Source organism: Megascapheus bottae, chromosome X (genome assembly GCF_031878675.1).
Source record: "Megascapheus bottae isolate mThoBot1 chromosome X, mThoBot2.hap1, whole genome shotgun sequence".
Taxonomy (NCBI): domain Eukaryota; kingdom Metazoa; phylum Chordata; class Mammalia; order Rodentia; family Geomyidae; genus Megascapheus; species Megascapheus bottae.
Window position 1 is genome coordinate 61,348,151 of NC_143547.1, and position 22,735 is coordinate 61,370,885.

Sequence of the window (22,735 nt, forward strand, 5' to 3'; positions counted from 1 at the left end):
TATTCTGAGAGTGTGAGCATTAAAGCCCTGTCTACCCACATTTGCTTGGCCATGGACCCCATATAAGAAAAATTTGCCTTTTGGTGTTCTAAAAACTATTAAAGCACCTGAGTTGGAACTTCTTATAACCACTTTTTAGAAAACAAAGCATTATCAGTACAGCCATTCATTCTATGGACATTTCATGTGTTTGCTCTGGGGCTGCTGAATTTTTCTCATGGTTATGGATTGACCCATATGTGGCTCCCTCACAATTATCAGGAACATAGACCTAGGGGATGATCTAATAGTGTATGCAGCTTCTACAATGTGTGGCTGTAATAATAGCCTCAGATGACTAGGCCTGAGGGAAGGAGGTATAGGCATTTGGGATTGTGGTAAGCTGATAGCTGTCGCTGCCCGCCTCAATGACACGTCACTTCGGAGGCGGGAATAATCACAGCCTCAAATCGTTGCAAGCAGAGGTCATTTATTTCTCTCTCCTCTCTTCTTTGCCTCTCTCCTCTCTCTTCTCCGTCTTTTCTCCCTTTCTTCTTCTCCACAAACCCCATACTATTTATATCCTTAAGCAGCCAATCACAGTAAAGGTCATCTGCAAAGCAGCAAACAAACCTGGAAGAAATCTAGCGATCCACTCTATCCACAAACATGGAAGAAACAAATCAACAAATGCAAAGAAATTTCCTCATTAGCGAGCTGCCAGGTGCCATCTTATAATCTTACTTCCTCAGGAGGCTGAAAGCAATGGTCTCCAACAGATAACATCCAGGTCAGTGTCACTATCCTCAAATGCAAATACTAAACTCTCTTCCTGTTTCTCTCTATAAGGGCACAGAAGAGAGTCAAGGTAGAGGAAATGAGGTTTTTGACATCAGGGGACTTTGAGAGTTCAGGGAATCTCACAATTCTAAACATGTTCATCTACCTGGGTCCTTCCTCCTCAGGTAGTGTTGCTAGTATACACAAGTCATCCAAAACAATCAGGGGCTATAGGCAAAAGGATTAAGAGGGTACCAGCCTGGCTGGGAATCCACCCTCCAGGGAGGATGAGCTACTTGTCACATTTTTCACAGTCCTTTTAAAGGCAAAAACCACAAACTGGCTGCTTAGGCAAGCAAGGATGACAATCTCGGGTTCAAACCACAGGCATGTCAGGCATGTCTTAGACATACACTTTCTATTTATGTTTTTATGCAATTGTTAGCAAAAATCATCAAGCAATGTTACAAAACTGTTTAGTGAGCATCTTTTTCAAGCCTAATGGAAGGGCCTTATGAAATGCAGAACTTGACATTTATTGAGAGAAAGTATCTAAGGGGGGCTTAGGGAGAGTTTTGGCCCCTCAGCTAGAAGTTCTGTATGTTCAGGCTTTCTTTGCTCTTTGTTCTTCCCCTTCTCTCTGCCAGTCCTGCCCAACTTTACCTATCCTCTTGGCATGGGGGCAACCTGTCCCTGCCAAATCACTTAAGAGCCTGGAGCCTCTTTCTGAATTTGAAGTGTTCAATCCCTCATTTGACATTGAGGACTCTGCTCCTCCTCCCCGTGTTAAACCTTCTGCACCTTCTCCTTTGTCTCCTTTTTACTCACCTCCTGCTACTCATACTCGATCTCATACTGGTAGCTCACAGCCTCCACCAGCCTCCTTATAGCCTCTGCAGGAGGTGGCAGGGGCAGAAGGGGTCATTCATGTGCATGCCCCCTTTTCAATGACAGATCTTTCCCAGATTGAGAAGCGACTAAGATCATACTCCCAAGATCCCAATAATTATACGAAAGAGTTTAAATATCAGACTTATGACCTCACCTGGCATGATCTACATGCAATCCTGTCCTCCACACTTACCTCTGAAGAAGAAAAAAAAGAGTTTGGCCTGCAGCCCAGGCACATGCTGATGAAACCCAACGCCTAGACAAGATGTTCCTAGTAGGGGCAACAGCTATGGCCAGGGAAGAGCCCAATTGGGATTACCAAAATAATGCTTCTGGAAGGGCTAACAGAAATAGGATGGTAACCTGCCTGGTAGCTGGCCTCCAGAAGGCAGCCCACCATACAGTCAATTATGATAAATTGAGGGAGGTTACCCAGAGACCCACGGAAAACCCAGCTGAATTTCTTGATCGCCTCACAGTGGCACTCCAGAGTTATACAAAGCTGGACCCAGAGTCAAGGGAAGGCAAAGTGGTCCTTAATACGTATTTTATCTCCCAGTCAGCTCCTGATATTAAAAGAAAGTTAAAAATGCTGAGGATGGCCCTCAAACCTCCCAACGAGATCTGTTGAGCATGGCCTTTAAGGTTTTCAATAACCGGGAGGATCAGGAAAAATCTGATAAGGCTGCCCATGATAGAGAAAATTACCAGCTCCTGGCGGCTGCCCCCCGGGCTCCTCAAAGAAGAGGCACTCAAAGTACACCACGTGGACCATGCTTTAAGTGTGGCAAGGAAGGCCACTAGGCAAGAGCCTGCCCTACTCCACGACTACCATCTGGACCCTGCCCAAGGTGTGGACAGCTGGGACATTGGGGAGTTGATTGTCCCTCCTTGTCTCTACAGGGGGGCCAGCCTCTCCCAAGTTCCATCCATACAATGAGGAGCCCAAGTCATCCAAGGTACTTGGCTTGGTGGAAGACTGACAGTGCCCAGGGGCATTGGATCCCACAAACATCACAATGGAGGAGCCCAGGGTATCTCTTCAGGTTGCAGGTAAATTTGTATCCTTTCTTTTGGATACGGGAGCCAGTTATTCGGTGTTGCCTGAATATTCTGGCTCGTCTTTTCCCTCCCAGATCTCAGTGGTAGGTATAGATGGCCTCCCTACTTGTCCTACAACTTCTGGACCAGTCCCATGTAGAATAGATGATTTTCCATTTTCACATTCCTTTCTAATCTTACCCTGTTGTCCCACACCCCTTCTGGGGAGGGACTTACTCTCTAAATTCCAGGTCTCACTCTCATTCCATATTCCAAGACAGCCAACAACCATTCTACCTTTGTCCTTGAATGAATCACCACTCATGGCCTTCCAACAGGATCCTTTTCCTCTCCCTCCTGATCTTGTCAATCCTCTTATCTGGGATACTTCTACATCCACCATTGCTCAACACCATACTCCCATCCTCATTAAACTGAAGGATCCTACTCGTTTCCCCAACACACCCCAATACCCTATTTTCCTTTGACATAGGAAAGGTTTAAAACCCATCATCCTTTGTCTTCTTAAACAAGGACTTCTCAGACCTGCTAACTCCCTCTTCAATACTCCTATCTTACCACTGATTAAGCCCAATGGAACCTATCGTCTGGTACAGAATCTGCGCATTATCAACGCTGCAGTCCTTCCTATCCATCCGGTAGTGCCTAACCCATATGCTCTCCTTTCACATCTGGTTTACATCCTAAGTGGACAGGCCCACACCAGGTCCTGTTGAGCACTGATACTACAGTTAAGCTCAATGGACAGCCACATTGGATTCAACTGTCAAGAATAAAGAGGGCTATTGCTTCTGTTCCTGAACCTCCTATTCCAATAATGACACCAGGTATGACTGCCCTTCTCTCGGACCTACCAAGGTAAAACTGCCTCGTATCTCAGAAGAAAATGAGGGTGAGTAATCCCGAGCTTATTGTTCTCCTGTCTCCCCCTCCATTAGATATCCTCTGTATTCCTCTACACCTCATTGCTTTTGTTATCTCTAAATCACTCAAGGTTTTTCTTTCTTATTGTTCAGACTTGACCTCATAAGACTTCATTTGGACTTCATCCAGGGACACAGGCTCATCATCATGGGACAGTCACTGCTTCCTTATCCTGGACGGACAACATCCTCACCTTCTTCCCCCAATATCAACGCCCCTTGCCAGCGGGAAGTAGCCAGAAAGAGTCAGAGCCCCTTTATAACTATCAGAAGGTGGGAATGTTAGGTCTGCCTGGGAGAAATGATTCCTTCCCTTGGCGTTCTCCTGTGCACCCTGGAAATTCCCGCCCAGACTCTGGCAACTGGCATGTCCCCCAGTGGGAGGTCCCCCAGTCTGAAGTATTTCTTCATCCTCTGAGGTCACATCTGCTTCCGCTGTGGCCACACTCCTCCCCCTAATATAATGTCTCACTTCCGGCCATATGCTCTTTCTTCCGCCTGATTCCATCTTGTGCGGCTGTAGGTGTGTTTTTTCTCTTTCTCTCTCTCTCAATAAACCTTTGCCTCTTAAACTGCATGGAGTTTCCTTTCGACAAGCCTTACAAGTGCCATGGTGTGAGGAGCTGGGCAGAAACTGGACCGTGGCAGTTAGGAGTCCACTCTACGCAAGGTACAGACTCAGGGGAAGCAGGAATGGCGTGGCTCCAGCAAATGGGGGATATGGGTGGGGTCGCGGAACGGCAGCCCTTGTCCCTGAGAGGGCGACTGGGGAACTCTCACCAGGCCTCGAAAAGCCGCGGATCCTGAGGTGAAACCCGAGTCCCGGTTGACCTAGGGGGTTGGGGTCCAGGTTCTTGATATTTATATACCATTTATAACATCTGCAATATGTAACCAAAATCAATATTAATTAACATTTTTTAAATTTTTTGGTCAGTTATGGGGCATGAACTCTGGGCCTGGGCGCTGACCCTGAGCTCTTTAGCTCAAGGTTACTTCTCCACCATTTGAGCCACAGCACCACTTCTTGTTTTCTGGTAGTTTAAGTCTCATGGAATTTTGTTCCAGGGCTGCCTTTGAAGCGTGATCCTCCGATCTCAGCCTCCTAAGTAGCTAGCATCGTAAGCATGAGCCACTGGTGCCAGGAAGTTTAACATGATTCTTGAAGAGGAATATTCAAATTGTAATGTGCAATTGAAATTACTAATAACATTTCATTGAGGTGAATGTCATATTTTTATAAAGACTAAGAGTCTAGTTAACTAGTTAATTGTTTTTTCTGATCTTTGGTAAGCACTTACAAATGTCTTATGAACTGAGTATTGCTGGTACATATTTGTAACTCTATCTACTCAAGAGGTTGAGATCTGAGAATAACCATGAAGCCAGTCTGGGCAAAATGTCTTGAGATTCTGATGTCTAATAAATTACACGAAAAGCCAGAAGCAGGGCTGTGGCTCAAGTGTTAGAGTGCTAATACTGAACAGAAGAATGTTAGGGACAGTTCCTAGGCCCTGGGTTTAAACCACAGGAACTGCACAAAAATTTGAAAACACACAAATAAAAAAAACTATTAGAAAACATGTTTTCAATGCACTAATTTCATTTTTTGTATCTTTTCACTTTTAGTGAACTTTATTAACAAAATTAAATTATTACAGTATAATAGTCATATTTATTAATTCATTATCTTATAGTAAGTTATATTAAATGGGTTTCAATAGATGACATTAGGAGCATAGGGCATGTTGATCAATGTCACCTATTTCATCATTATACCCCATAACTCCAAATGCCATTCATATCCTAAAGTTATGTGGTTTTACTTTTACCACATGCAATTACCTGTGTGCCTTTGGAAAACTTTGTAAATTGAGTAATTTGGGGTTGTAGGTGAAGCAGTCCATCAATATTCTGTCTTTATGTGACACAAAGTTGGAGCAAGTTTTGTATATCTGCTAAAAATTAGGCAATGTGCATGAATTGCTACTGTCTGCCTTTAATCCCAGGCACAGGGGAAGCTCCGATCTAGTGATGTTTGAAGTTATCCTGACTAAATAAGACCAAGAGAAACTTATCTCCAATTGAGAAGCAAATAGTCAGTATTGGAGGTGTAGTCCAAGTGGTATAGCTAAAATTTTCAATTAAAAAAGCTAAAAGACAGTACCCAAGCCCTGAGCTTTAGCTCTAAATAAAATTTTAGCATTGTAGAGATTTCTAATGAGAATATTTTTTACAATGCAGAGGACATTAGGAAGAAGCTTTTCACTAAGAGAACTTTAAAAGTGAAAATCCATGCATCTTTCAAAAGAATCCAGAAAAAATGTGACCGAGTGCTGAAAGAACAGCATAAGTGCAGGTGACTTTGTGGGGGTTTTGAGCCATATCCTTTGTAATATTGTAGCAAATTATGGGTACACATTACTATACTATAATATATTAGATGAATTATTCCTTGAATCATCTTTTAATGTATTTTTTGTCTCAGGTGACGGGCTTGAATTCGGGTATTGGGCACAGTCTTTAAAACTCTTAATGATAAAGCTTCACCACTTGAACCACATATCCATGTCTACTTTTTAGTGGTTAATTGGAAGTAAGAGTCTCAAGGGTACTTTCTTGCCTGGGTTGGCTTTGAAGAGAGATCTTTCAATCTCAGCCTCCTCAGTAGCTTGCATTACTGGCATTAGCCAGAGGCATCCAGCTTTTTTACATATTTTTGTATGTAATGAAATTTGGACTCAGGACATTGTTTAGCAGGGATTTTTTTTTAATACATCGAGTGGAAACCTACATCTTTGATTTGTTTTACTTTGTAGGTAATACTTATGTTTTTTCAATGCCTGCCACAGACTACGAATTACTGATTGTATCTGCTGCATATATGCATTGCTGGCATGCTTCACCATGACCTCCTTTGTTAAATAACCAAAGAATATTCTCTACCCCCAAGGGTCTTGAAATGTGATCTTGCATTTCCTTCCCCCACAGAGCTCCAATGCCAGAACTCAGGAAACTGTTCCTGAGTTTCTTACAAAAAAATATTCTTCTCCTCTAGTTTCCTCTAATCAGCAGCATCTTCCAGAAGTCATCAAAGTTTCTGGGTCCTATCATATTATTCTGAAGTTCATGTGCCACAAGGAAAATTTGTTGTATTTCTTTGAGCTAAAGTTAAATGGATGAAACAATTAGACCTGCAACATGTATTTCCATGACTTAAAAAGAGAAACTACATATTGTGATAATGCATAAATTCAATGAAAGCAGCATATCATCATTTATACTGCACAAATGTCTCATTAAGACAAGTTGAAAAAGAAATCTATGTCTACAGAAAACTTACTCAATAAATACACATATATAAATTAACAAACAAAATTTACAAAACTTTAGGATATACATATTGATCCATAAATCAGAAAAATATATAATAAATACATATTTATTGCCAAAATATATTTGTGACCTTTCTTTTTGAGCTTTCTAGAACTAATATACGTTTCTTAAATTTTCTCTCAGGCAGGTAAGAAAACACATTACATGAGTAAGTCTAGGTCATCAATTTTTATTTCCCTTCCACAATTGAGATTGCAAAACTTTCACATATAGTGACATTTGAATGTGCTTTCTTTCTTCTTGTTATGGAACTTCACAGTGTTTATTTTTATCTTATACAGGCTGAATCTTTATGAAGAAGATACTCAGGAGTTTGCAAGATTGTTTCAAAGTTCAAAAAGGCAGATGAATAAGTTGAAGAAAGAAGGAGAAAGGCTGGCTGTGGGTATCCTGCTTAGATTTCTACTTCACTGCCCCATTAGCTCCATTTAACAATAGTTCACACTAACACTCAGATGGGAAATTTTAGAACATGAGTCTTTCAGAAGAGAAAATAGGTGAAGGGATACTGGATATCCTTTTTTGGTTGCTTCTGTGTTTAATGTGATGGCAGAGTCATACTTGGTTAGGAGAAAGACAGAACTCAGAGCAAGTGCTGCCTTTAGAGCAGATGAGCAGCCAGCAGATTGTCTTCAGAGGCTGACATTGGAATGTGAACTAGTAGAGTATAAATCTCAAGCGCAGTCTAGCCTATGATTTTGATATAGGGATCATGAATTCAAATTGGGAGCCCTCTGAATAGTTGTGTCTAAACAGATGAAAATTTAGGTTTGTGAAGCCTGAGGTCAAATGTCTATTTGTCTTGGGATGTGGGAGGTACACAGAATTCTTTGAAATCAGGGCCTCATGCTGTGCAAGTATTTTGTTTTTAGGATTTGTAAAATTTTATTGCAAAGCTGACATGCAAAGGGATTACAGTTATCTCCAATCCGGTAGTGAGCACATTTCCTTTTGAATTGTGTTACCTCCTCCCTCATTCTCCTTGATGTTTTCCACTCCTTACTTCCCTCCCCCCAAGTTGTATAGTTTTATTTCCAACATAGTGTCTAGTGGGTTTCTCTGTTGAGTTGGCTCACCATGTGTCCCACCATTTCTGTGCTTCCCTTCAGTTCCCAAATCAGATAAACTTATACGCAAGAGGAAGGGTACAGAAATCAAAAGCAGCAATAGAAATGAATAAGCTGAACAAAATAGAAAAAGAAGAAAAAATGAACAGCAAATAATACAATACATAAACCCTTCTTGTTTCTTGAAGTTAATTTCATTGAGTTTCTGTTTTTTTGCCAGACCTGAGTTTGAGCTCAGGGCCTGAGCACTATATTTGGGCTTTCTCAAGGCTAGGAGCTCTACCACTTGAGCCAGAAAACCTCTTCTGGCTTTTTCTAGATTTGGCCTTTGTGAATGCTAAGCAAGCACTCTAATTCCAGGCCAAACTCATGGCCCCCTAAGCATCATTTTATATGATCATATGACCATAGCTTATTGAGCCCTTGTCATTCTATCCTATGAATATTCTCTTTTGTTCTCACTGCATGAATATTTAGACTGCTGTTTACTTAATCTTGTCCAGTTGTAGTTATTTGATTTTTACTATCCATTGTATTATCATCTAGGTTGTTGGTTCATTGTAATTATTACATATGGGGGAAAACATGCAGCGTATTTTGTGTTTGTGAAAGTATTTTGTACCTTTGTATCTACTTACAATTCTTTAGACCATAGAGGGAAAGGATACAGTATATATAATGTGATTAATGATCATGTATTTGAACCTGGTATTTAAAACTGAAGATGTGACCTTGGCACTGTGGCTCATGCCTGTATTCCTAGCTACTAAAGAGGCTGTGGTCTGAGGACTGTGGTTCAAAGGCAGCCCAGGTACTAAAATCCTAAAGTCCATGAGACACTTATTTCCAATTAACCACCAGAAAACTGGAAGTGGTGCTGTGCCTCAAGGGGTAGAGTAGAGCTCTTCAGCTCAAAGACAATGCCCAGGCCCAGTCCCACAACTGACAAAAAAAACAGACAAAAATCTGAAGATGTGAGTATGGAGTGATAAGGTTTGAAAAGAGCTCTATCTATGAATCCTACATCCTGAGTCATTACTTAGCTATAGCTCTAAGAACTGTAGCCTAGGAATAAAAGCATTAGTAATGCATAATAATGGAAATAGAGCAAGAGTCCTTGATATTTAACTCCAATATTTTCTATCATTTCAAAGTGGCTAGTGGTAGAATAACAGAATATATTGCCATGATTATGCCCCCATTTTTTCAATGAAAGGTGTCAAGGTTATTTTTCTTATCTTTGGTTTTTGCAGTAAATGATTTCTTGCATATCAAATACATGCAAATGGCTTCCATATGTGGTATCACACCTTTACCTCAAGGAGACTTGGCTAATATCTTAGTTGCGAATGTTCATATATTTGGAATGTAAAATGCACTTGATAGTGATGGAAAAGACTGAGTAATCACAAAAATTATCAGCATAGTCTAAATTCATGCATGGAGGGTCAGAAAATCCAGCAGTGTGTGTGGAGTGTGTGTGTGTGTGTGCATGTACACATACACAAGTGTGCTGGTGATATTTTTCAGTTTTTTTTTGCTCAAAGCTAGTATTTACCACTTGAGCCTGGCTCTCTTTCTGACCCCATTGGAAATGAAAATCTCATGAACTTTTCTACCAAGGCTGGATTTGAACTGTGATCCTCAAATCTCAGCTTCCTGACTAGCTAGGATTATAGGTATAAGTCACCATCAGTGCCTGCCTGGCTTCGATGTGACCTGTGTTGTGACCATTAAATGTGACTTGTGTTTTGAATTGTGTTAAAGGAGGACACATTGCACTTAAAGAAAACAGAAGCAGGATTATTACTTAGGTTTTCATGTTATGGAAAGGACAAATTATGTAAATTTGAAAATAGAAAAAATATTTGTGTTATTTTAAGCTACCATATTTGAATTTGATAAGGAATTATATTTTGTCAGCATTAATATTTTACTACTTTTTACATCTCTCTTATTTGTTCTTGCAGATGCTGTATTAAAAGCAAGAAAAGGCTTTTCAAAAATTTCTGAGAGTTGGCGGGGAGTTTGGCCTATTGGTAGAGTGCTTGTCTAGCATGCACAAAGGCCCAGGTACCACATATGTAGAAAAATGCTGGACGTGGTACTGTGGCTCTAGTGGTAGAGCTCTAGCCTTGATAAAAGTCCAAGAACAGTGCTCAGGCCTTGAGTTCAAGCCCCATGCCTGGCCAAAAAAATCCACAAGTTTTACAGCCAGAAAATAGAGTACTGGACAAAGTTTTATGACCAGCACTTAAAGGTTGGTAATTACATTTAGTAACACACTCTTTTCTTTTCTTTTCTTTTCTTTTCTTTTCTTTTCTTTTTGTCAGCCACAGGGCTTGAACTCTGTGTTTGGGCGTTGTCCCTGAGCTCTTCAGCTCAAGGTTAACTCTCTACCACTTGAGCCACAGTGTCACTGCTGGCTCTCTGGTAGTTAATTGGAGATAAGAGTCTCATGGACTTTTGTTCCCGGGCTGATTTCGAACTGTGATCTTCAGATCCCAGCCTCCTGAGTAGCTAGGATTACAGGCGTGAGCTACCAGCACCTGGCTTGCACACTACTTTCTTACAAACATTCAGGAAAATCTATTGGTTTTGTAAAACTGTGATTGTAAGTTTCAGTTTCATGTTTAAAATTCTTCAACATTTTGCTCATGGCAGCTCTATTTCTGTTTAAAGTGTTGACACATGCCCTTATGTTTTTAGATTACTATCTCTGTAGTCTGAATTACTTAAAAAAGTAATTGGTATTTAGCCATATTTCCCTTTGATAAAGAATTCTTGAAGGAAATGGATACTTTGTAAATAGACTAGCCAAAGTCCTTTGTTCCACAATCCATAGTCTCTATGTGAATTACTAGTGGAAAGCAAAAGTTGGGCATGTAATGTACTTCTTATTTCATGACATGTTTGTTTCTCATATGTTCAATCTCCCAAAACATGCTATCTTTGACCATTTACCTATACAATACATGGCCATAGCTAAAAAGCTATTCAAAGACTATCATTTTGTTAATTGAGTTTTACCTCATGTTATATTTGAAATTTACAATATGTTCGTGAACACAAAAATCTTCATCATGTATCTGGTGTGCAGTTACCTAGCTTACTATGCAATGCTTCATGAAAGGTAGTTTATCAATAGGCATCTTGTGTGTCTTTAATATTTGGTACACACTAAACACCACCATGGAAAACAAACATTTTAACCATTTCTGCATATCTGATATATGGATGCCTGCCCTGTTCTGTGAGAATCATTCATTACATTTCTGGTTAGAGGTTTGACAGTTTCTTCTCAGTATCAGTGCAATATAATGTTAAGTAAGCTAAAATCTATACTATTATTTACAGTTCTAAATTTCATTACCTTGATTCATTGCTGTCCTTTTTCTAACAGTGGTGCCGCATCAGTTATGGACCAGTTTCTTCCTTTCCTGAGTTACTAAGCTTTATATGAGGTTAAACTTCTGTGATCTCTCCTTTATAAGCAATTAATATGAAGTCTTTCCACATAAGCCTTTCCTCTTAAAGTCTTCTAAGTCACTTCCTGCCCAAGGTTTTATATGTGCACACACCCAAATATAATCCCTCCTTTGATAGCTCTATTTGCTATAAGAATCCCTTTCCTGCAGATCAAAACCTTTTTCTATGTTCATTCCTCTGCTTTCTCTGCTTTACTAATGGTCTTTCCCATAATTTTGTCAGTTTACTTTCTTGTTTTTATTTTATTTTTTAAAATATTGCTATTGTAGAGTTGATACATAGAAGGGTTACAGTTACATGAATCAGGTAATCAGTACAATTCTGTTTGAATCTTGTCTCCCCTCAGTCAGTCTCTCCCAGTTTTTCCCTCACATCCCTATCCACAAGGTGTACAATTCATTTTCTGCATAGTGTGTAGGTGTAGTAAGTACTGTTGTTGTATTTCATTATATTTTGTTCTACCTGTTGTGTACTCCCTCACCTCCAAAATGAGAACAACACACTGAATGATTAATATATATATGTACATATATAAATACATGTATGTACACGTACACATACACACACACACAAACACAAACACATACTGGGACATGATAAATTATATAAGACTCTAGACATTCACTAAGGCCAAAGGAGTATATGCATAGGAGAGATTGACAAAGACTTAATGTCAATAATCCTATAACGTGATCTTTTATGAAATGATCTCCAACAAAAGTAAATTAGATCTTTCATTAGTTGTGTTTGTTTGTGTTTCTGTTTACTTTACCTTTTATCTTATTAGTCAGCTTATTTTCTTTACTTATTAAAATAATTTTCTTTGGAAAACCGGTCAGCTTTAATCATCATAAATTTTGTGTTACAGATATTGGTATATTTAGTTTTATAACCAGAATTTGGAAGAAATAACATACTCTTCTTTCTCTATAATGTTTAGCTCCTAATGTTTACAAAGTTTAAGGTATATCTCTTTGAATCCTAGATATGAGACTAAGAACCTAATGAGGAAGGTACAGAACATCGGGGTTACATTTAGAAAAAAGCAAGTGAAAAGTTTGCTCAGATCCCATGTTAATTAAGAAACTGTATGGCAGTTTATTATGCAGTAGAGCCATCTGGGAAACTTACATAGGTCTCCCTTGCAGTTTAGGAGTCCTCTTCTGAAAAGTACTAAAGCAAGAGGCTTAGAAATGTAGCCACAGTTTGAGTGCTTTATTTGTAATGGTAAGACCCATAGCTCAAAGCTCAATACTTTCCCAAACAGCACAAATTACATGTTCATTGACTTTTACTTGATTCAGATGATTTACTCTCTCTGAATAAGATATGTTACACTGACTTTATGAAAAAAAATTGGTCTCATATCTCATATGTTTGGTTTGCTACTTTTGCTGTGCTGGGGATTGAAGCCAGATCTCATCTAGGCAAGATTTTTAGCTCTGAACCAGATCTCCAACAAAATACCCCATGTTTTCAAAGTTTAAATTTGTTTTTCCTGGTTTTGTCATTTTTAAATTATGGTCCAGTTAACATTATCAGTTCCTTATCCCAAGAGAATCAAGTTATGACTTTCCTGTGCTAAGAGAATTTCACCCAATCACACAATGATTACTTTTTCTTTTTGTGCCTGTCTTGGGAATTGAAATCTTGGCTTGTAGGTTGTGTCTGAGTTTTTGTGCTCAAAGCTAATGCTCCTCCACTTTGATCTGCATTTCTAGCTCTAGGTGTTATTTTTAGAAGTCCTGGGGCTTGAATTCAGGGCCTGGGCATTGTGGTTGAGCTTTCTCATAGCTAGCACTCTAGCACTTCAGCCACAGCACAACTTGTGGCTCTTTCCAGTGCATGTAGTACTGAGGAATTGAACCCAGGTCTTTGTGCATGATAGACAACACTCTACAACCAGGCTACACTCCCAACCCCTACCTCTAGATTTTTGCAGGTTAATTAGAGAAAAAAGTCTCATACTTTCTTACCTGGGCTAGCTTCTAACCCTATCCTTTGATCTCAAATCATGAGTAGCTAGAATTACAAGTGTGAATGACCAATACCTGCAATTTTGTGTTGCATTAGTCAGTATTTTGTTCTTTCTGTTATATATAGAATGATTAGTTTTTGAATAATAAATTTCATCACTAAATTTAATGTTTATACCTTTTGAAATACTGATTTTCCTATATAGAAAGTGAAATTAAATCTGGTGATTTATAATATAATATTTAAGAATTTTTAAGAATTAAAGAATTCTTATGGCAATGAATGTATTCCTAATAAATATGGATGTGTTCCTAATAAAATAAAATATGTTACTAATAAATGAAAAATGGATGTGTTCCTAATAACTAAAATAGTTATTTGTTATGGACAATGTAAATTACATATGCTTAAAATTGAAAGCACATATTAATTAAACCATTATATAGGTTATCGAAATGGTTATTGTTTATACTTATGAGGTAAAACATATTTATTTACCACCCCCTTTTAAGGGTGACTGTAGGTAAGGAAGTTATTATTGTTTTAAAACTTTATAAATACTATGGAGTGTTCTGAGGAAATGAATCTTGCTGTTACTCCTCCCATTAAGGCCACCAGTAGCTACCACTCCCTGAATGCTGAGTCGTAGTTTGTTGCCGTTTTGTCTGGTAATATTAGGTTGCAGCTAAACCCAGGCCAGGCAGGTACCTGGAGAAACTAGAACAAGTTAAGTTATGCATGCAATTGCCCAAAGATCAGGAAAGTCAGTTTTGATTTGGACCTAGGTACCCACTGAAGGGCAGGATCCTTCCAGTTCCTCTTAGAGAGGAATAGCAAATGAATAGCAAGATCTATCTACCTTGCACTGTAGAATAAGTTTTAAGGAATGCATTGGTGACAAAATCTATTTTGGGAGCAAATACATAAGTATGCTTACAACTGTGGTTTCAGGCTAGTAAATAACTCAAATTTTTTTTGCCAGTCCTGGGCTTGAGCTCAGGGCTTGAGCACTGTCTTTGGACTTTCTCAAGGCTAGAGCTCTACCACTTGAGCCTCAGCACCACTTCCGGCTTTTTTTCTATGTATGTGGTACCAAGGAATCGAACCTGGGTCTTCGTGCATGCTAGGCAAGCACTTTAACCACTAGGCCAAACTCCCGGCCCCAATAACTCAATTTTAATAGTAATAACTTCTGAGTAGGAGCTATTCAGTTAAACGAGTTTGAGAAGTATATTTTTTTTCTCATTGTTCTCTTTGTTGTTTTTCCCCCAATCATTTTCCCTTTTGAGAGGACTCAAGAAGGTCTTTAGGCTTACAGGAAAATCTATGGCATCCCTCTGACAGTGGAAATGTAGAAAAAATAAGGACAACAGCAAACAAGACTCTGGAGGCCAATGCCAACACATCAAATACGAAAGAATCTGAAGACCAAAGTCTGGACAGAAGCCCTGCTTCCTCTTGTTCATTCAGTGATTCGTTAGCCTGGGCCCTTATGTGAAACCTCCACTCAACTAGAAGCATGACTGAAGAATTTTCACTCTGAATTTTCATCTGAAAAAATTAATGCACTTTCATTTTCTCTCATAGTTTATCATTTTTGTAACACTGTTGAATTCAGTGAACCAAATTACTAGAGTCAAACCTGAGAAATGCTGTGGGAATCTGGATCCCCAACTTACATTGGTATATAAAAGAGGCTTTTGTATTTAGCCACCCTTGAATTCTGCGATAGCCACAGGAGAGATGGTGGCATGCAAGAATAGAGTCATACTAGGACACTAGTCTAGTAATCGGCCACGTGTAGCTCTACAGTGCCATCTATTTCCCCCACACTTGCCACAAACAGTCTCTTGCAGACACAGGGTGACTTTCTATTTTTAGTGAGACAACAATGATTTTAAGGGAATCAGTTTTGCATTGGCCAACTTTGACTATTATGGCATGCATACTATAAACCCAGGGTGCCACCTATTGCAGGAGAGCCATTTGTTTATCTCCTAGCTCGATAGGAGGCATCTTTTGTGGCAACATTTGAAGTGAAAATGAGATATTTAAGCTAATAAAACTAGGGTATTAATCTCTGTATATTGCTTTTTCATTTGGTGTGAGGTTCTCATTTATTGGCTTTGTGTTTAGAGAATTCTGCTCCTATTTGTTTCATTTTAATTTTTCAAAATTTATTATGAGTGGAACTGTGACTTTTCTGTCTGGAATCCCTCTGGGATAATCTGGCAAGTGCTGTGATCATTATCACAAACTAATGAAACATAAAAATGATTAGCTTTTAGTACAATATAATTTTGGTGGCACATATTTTAGAAATGTGGGGAATTTGCTTTTGAATTAAAATTTGAGTTGTCCTGTATAATTTATCATACTGAAGTGAGGAAGTTAAGACCCCTATATCTCAGTTCACATGTGGTGACTGTAAAAGAGGAAAACCTATGTTACAGTGGTGGGAAAAGTTTCCAGTATCCATAAAGTACACATGTAATGGTGTGAACATTAATGTACTGTATACTCACAATTTTTAGCTTCTCAAAAGCTACAGTAAAAATTTCCTTTTGGTTTTCTAACTGCTAGGGAAGAACTTAGGCTGGAGCTATTCTCATCCAGTGGTTGATTACCAAGATTTAGTAATGATATCATTCAGACTCTGGAAACCACGTGAGTTAACTGGTGCCTTTTGCTCATGATGGATCCATTATTGTCAGAGCCAAGGGCCCTTCTGGTACCTATAATTCATCCATGTGCTGCTCCCTCATAATTCTTAGCAACATGGTCAAAGTGGATGACACAATATGGGCTGCATCTCCTGTTCTTGAGTGACTGAAATGATTGCTGCACAAGACCAAGTTTGAAGGAAAGCTGTAGGTAAGAAGGGTCAGGCATTACTATACAGGTCAGCTTCATTATCCTCAAACACAAATGAGGCAACATCATTGTCTTTTGGGTTCCTTGAAGAGAGGGGACAGAAGAGATACAAGGTAGGGGAAATGGGGCTTTAACAAGTGGGAGCTTTGACAGTTCCTATGATTCTTAGAGTTCCAAATTTGTTCCTTTACTTGTGCCCTCCTCCAAGAGTACTGCTTGTATTCACATGTAACCCAAGCTAGCAGAGGACATAGGAAAAAGTTAAAGAGTTTTAGGTCAGCTCAGGCAAAATCAGGACAAGAACCTATTATAAAGTATCTATCAACAAATGGATAGAGATTGTGCCTCAAGAGGTATCATGTCTGTCTAACGTACATGAAGCTCAGTGTTTCCACATCCAATACATCAAGAAGACAAATAGAAATTTATATATGGATTCTCCTGTTGAGTGACCTTTAAAACTTCTCAATTCTGTCCACAACATGGATGCCAATGACTATCATTGTGTTCCACTACTGTAATAGAAAATGCCTGATTTTTGTTCATTAGACAAGATGGAGTAGTATCCAGCATTGGCCCTTTTTTATATCCTGTATATTGGAATCTTACATAAATGGTTTACTGATTGTGTGTCCACATGCATATATTCATTGAGTTTCCTCATCTCTAAAATTGTGTGATAAATTTAGAATCCCATAAAATATTGTGAGGCAAGAAAGAGCATAAAAACTAGAATGTACTAGATTACAGCCTCTGAGAAGAACACGTACTTTCCAGGGATGCCAGAGCTGACTCATCAAAAAAGAAAATGGAAAGAGCTCAGTTTGGCAAAAGTCCTTTCAGCTGCAAACTATTGAGTCTGGTTCATAATTTCTGGTATCTCAAGGGTGTGAAGACCCCAAGTACCCACTACTGCTGCTGTGGATTGAAGACTGAGATCCTTTAAGCAACCAGTGGAGTTAGGCACTGTTCAGATGGTACAGGAATCATTTTGAACTGATGGGGTTGGAGATATAGAATGGGAAACTCATCATACCTTCTGCCTGAAAATCCCCACATATGAAAAAGAAAGGAGAATGCAAAACTCTTTTTTAGTAGATACTATGGGTCTGAGCAAGGTTTGAAGGAAATCACCTGGCAAACACAGGTCAGTAGTTCAAGGGCAATTTTGAGGCTACCTTGAAAACTCACATCAGACATACAAAGTTGTTATGACTGAAGTTACTCAGACAGAGATGTGCTTCTGTACTCATCTTCATTTTTTTGTCTGTTCTGAGGCTTGAAATCTGGGCCTTGGCACTGCCCCTGAACACTTCAGCTCAAGTATAGTTATCTACCACTTTGAGCCATTTCTAGTTTTCTAGTGATTAATTGGGGATAAGAATATCACAGACTTTTATACCCAGCTGTCTTTGAACTATGATCCTCAGATCTCAGCCTCTTGAGGAGCTAGGATTACAGGTGTGAAGCAACAGTGCCTGGCCTTATCTTCATTTATAGGTGCAAAAGCAAAGAGCAGGGAGAGCAGTGAGAAATCTCCACTTGGCAGGAAAATGCTGAACAACTTACTACTGATAGAGCCACTGGCTATGGGATGACTAGCATTATTTTGCCTGTGAATGAATCTATCTTCTCCTACTTATCCTTTATCTTCTCTCTTCACAATACACACATGCCACACAAAACTTTCTTGTCTCAGTATGGAAATGACATAGCAACAAGGAATCATATTTGGTGATTATGAGGGAACTGAATGGCATGTTGCGATATCTTGGAAGCTCCTAGAACCACAGAGAGTTGATACTGATGTGTTCCATAGGGCACTTGAGTCTCTTCAGGCTGGAGGGCCAGTTACCTAAGCTGTAACACCAGCTGTGGATCTCTTGACTGCTCTCGGCTTTGGGCTTGGAATTTCAAAAGTTTGATCTGGCCTAAGCTGATTTGGAGTCAGGGCCCTCCTCATTTCCTCACCTGAGTGATAACTTCTACTCACTGAGGGCTATGGCCATTCTGGCTTCCATGCAAGTTGTGAGATTTAAGAAAAGACCATCTTTAGTGAATCAGAAGACAGAACTCTCCTGATCTTGGAGAAACTTTCTTGCCTTCCAGGAGAGATGGAAGTATCTTCTGACTGCGAATTCAATATCTTCTAACATGTTCTTGTTCTGCCTTCACACCCTTCATGGTCAAGTTTACTGTATGCTCTGTTTCTTTATACTCAGCAATCCTTTTCTCATCCTGGGGTTTATACTCAGGGCCAGAGCACCGTCCTTGGGCTTTCTCAAGGCTAGAGCTCTATCACTTGAGCCACAGCACCACTTCCAGATTTTTCTATGTATGTGGTACCGAGGAAACAAATCTAGATCTTCATGCATGTTAGGCAAGCACTCTACTGCTACACCCAAATCCCGGTCCTACAGTTAGTAATTTTATAATCAAACTTTTCCAACTGGTGGGGTATCATGTTTATGGCCATAAACTTAATTTCAGAATTCCTTGGCTCACTTCTATCATATTTTCAGGTTTGAAGCTCTGTTCCTGCAAACTGGGCAGCTGTTGTGAAACTGCTGCAAAACACATTTGTTTATTTTATTGTACAAAATATTCCCCTCAGACGATAATAGGCACCAGAAACCTGGAGGAGTGCACAGCAAATACACCAGTTTAGACTACACAGGTATATAGCAGAAGTATGGTATGGTAACTGCTGCAAAAGAGTCTAGTGGTCTGACTAGGCCAACTAAATCAGAGAAGCAGTATGTTATGTGAAACACTACCAAATAGATATTAATATAAATATGCTACTAGCAGGACACCAGGCATATGTGAATGACTGGAGCAGGTGTAGTCGGACTTGAAGGCATATGGAAGGAGATGCCTTAGAAGTCAAAATAGGAAGTATTGATGGATTGTCCTCTCTTGTGAAGTGCGGGGAATGGAAGAAGCAATGATGAGATGTCAGAGGTTGTCTAGTTGTGAATCATGAGTAAGCAAGGTTTTGATGGTCTGTCCCATGGTTGGTGTTCAGGGTCAGCTGCAATCATACCAAGGAATCAAAAACATCACGCGTGGTTTTAACTTTCTGATCCATTTTGTGCATGCTCCTGGCACCAGCCAATCAGCGAAACGACAGTTGGGCCAGTTGGGCCTTGTGCAGTGCAGACTCCATTTTGGACTCACGTGCCATTCCTTCGAAGCCACTAATTCCATTCACGTTGCTGAGGTGAGTGACGCGGTGTGAGGAGCTGGGCAGAAATTGGACCGTGGCAGTTAGGAAGCTGTTCTACACGAGGTACAGACTCAGGGGAAGCAGGAATGGCATAGCTCCAGCAAATGGGGGATACAGGTGGGGTCGCGGAACGGCAGCCCTCGTCCCTGAGAGGACGACTGGGGAACTCTCACCCGGCCTCGAAAGGCCACGGATCCTGAGGTGAAACCCGAGTCCCGGTCGACCTAGGGGGTGGGGATCCAGGTTCTGGAAGATTCTGAGTGGGTTATGGGGCAGAAGGGGGACATGTAAGGGGACCCTCAGTTTCTGCCCCTTGTCAGGGCAAATCCACAGCTCCGCGGTCCTGAGGTGTTTAGTGCCCCTGGGCTTGGCTGAGAGCTGCGTAGTTGGTGCGGGGTCGATTTTCCTGTGTCATGGTGCTGCCTTCCTGTGATGCCACTGTGACTGAGGTGCAAGGGCAGAACTTTTCCTCCTCATGGAGAAGAATCAGCATAGCACACTAAAACTGAGCTATGCTGGGCACGCAGTCCTAAAGCAGCTGGCATGAAGTATTAGACATGTGCCATTCACCTCCTGCTTTCTGGTCCTTTATGCCATCTAGTAGAACCCTGAAATGAAAGATGGCTTTTAAAACCGGGGCATGTGGTTTAGTGGTAGAGTGCTTGCCTAGTTTCCATGAAACAATGGGTTTGATTCCTAAGTACCACAGAAAAAACCCAGAACTTGTGATGTGACTCAAGTGGTAGAATGCTTGAGAAAGCTCAATGACAGTGCCCAGGCCCTGAATTCAAGCTTCAGGACTAGAAAAAAATAGTGAATCCTCTTTCCCTTTCCCTGTTTTTTTTTATTTATCCTTGTGTTCCCAAGCTTTAGAAGTCTCTTGTACATAGCATAGGAAGTCATAGCTATGCCACCCAAGCAAAAGAAGCATCATGATGAGATTCCAAGGTCTCTTGAGCCATCTCAGCATATGTCAAGTTCTTTGCAGGTAAATCTTGTAATGTCCACTTCTGGGTTTATGAGCCACCTTATCATGCAATGCTATACCCACCCCAGAGCAGGTATATCCTTGTATATACACAGATGCATCCTGTGGAATATCCTGACCTGTGCAATACATATTGAATTCTACTCTTGGCACTGATTGTTATACGAGATTTGTCAGCCTTTCCATATGCTGGATATTATCACTCTAGCACAATGCATTTGTGCTATTTAAGAAGTAAATTTTAATGTTACAATCCTGAGACTGGGTAGAGAAATAGCATTTTTAAGGCATTTTTCTGAATCTCGCAGCCTTAACTGACAACATGTCTTATAAGTAAGGTAGGACATGTAAAGCATACTAGACAAACTGTTTCCACAAACTAATTTTTCCTAATTGTGCCTGGCTGCATATAAATGATTCCATCCATGCATATCTGTTTAGACAAATTTGGATATGAAATAATCCAAAATATTCTGTAATCAAGACATTACAGAGCAAGACCTTTACATTTTGATCACTTATCTTCTTTTTTTCTTTTCATTTCAGTGAACAATCCAGCAATTCACAGTTGTTGGGACTTTGATTCATTCTTTAAACCAGAGGATGAATTGAGGTAATATGTTTCAAGAGACTTATGATGGATGATAAAATGTTACAGAGTAGTCAACTTCTGCTTGTCTAATCTGTTCTATGGATCCACGTGCTATGAAACATTGTTCTAAATAAGCATGCTGTTTCCTTTCCATTGCATTAAAAAAAACCATGTGATTTCTCCACAGAATTGAATTGAAGAATATGTTTTGAAGTTTCAAGGTATGTTTTAGGGTACTTTGCATTTCAAGAAAGTCATTTTAAACCAAAGGATTTTAATACCGAAAGTGTATACTTTCATCCTACAAGAGTGCACATAAAGCCTTGGTTATAATAAAGAATACAATAGAGAAGTGTTTTTCACACAGCTTTATTATATTTTTCTTTTTACATATATATACATACACACACACACATATATATATATATATATGTGAATATGCTTGCTTGCTGTTGTAGCCCACACTGTCTTAAGACTCCTAAATCCTCCCACCTCAGCCTTGAAATTTTTTTATAAGGGCTGGAACCTTTGCTGTGGGCAACCACTTGGCTGAGTTTTCTAATTACCTGCTCTAATATTTGATGTATAAAACTTGCTTCTTAGGATGGTGAGGTAAGAGTGATACTTTTATTTTCTGCTATGACAAATATTAGGAAATAATTGGATAGTATACTGTTTCTTCTAGTTTTTTTCACATAGAAATTAACCATTTTAATCTGGTATTTATATCTTGTGTAAGTATTTTCAGCACTTTTTTCCCTAAGATTTCCTCATTTCTTTTTCCATTTAGTTCAGAGCAATGCAAACTGAATGCATCAAACAGCTCCTTATATTTTTTATTTATAACATATGTGGAGGAGAACCAAAGTCAGCCACAGTCAGATGTGATTCTTATGAGAGCAGAAGTCAAATCAGAAGTTGAACTTGCAATTACACATATAGATTACAAAAATTGCTTTAAATGTTAATTTATGAAAGGAGACTTAAAAGGTAGTTAGATGTTTGTCTTATACATGGTAAGCACTTGCAAATGACTTGTGAGCAAACTTACTACTTTATCTTTGACTTTAACCTCATATCTTTTGATCAATAGTGAAATTATTTGCAAGTCTGCATTAAAATTATTTGCAAGTCTACATTAAAATACATTTTCATTTTAAATTTACTATTTTGTTGTCTCAAAGTAATTGTATCATGAGATTTCATTCAACAAATCACATAATAAGTACAATGCATTTTAATCAATATCACCTGTTTAGTCACTCTGCCCTATCTCTCCAATCCCCATTTATCCTCTAATGTTTTGTGGTTTCATTGTCAATTTACGCAATTACTTGTATGCTTTCAGAGAACTTTGAAAATTGATTATTTGAGGGTTTTGCATAAAGCAGTCCATCAATATTCTTCTCTGCATGTGCCAAACAAGTCGTATATATTTGATAAAAATCAGGCTTCATGTTAGGCACCAGTAGCTCATCTCTTTCATCC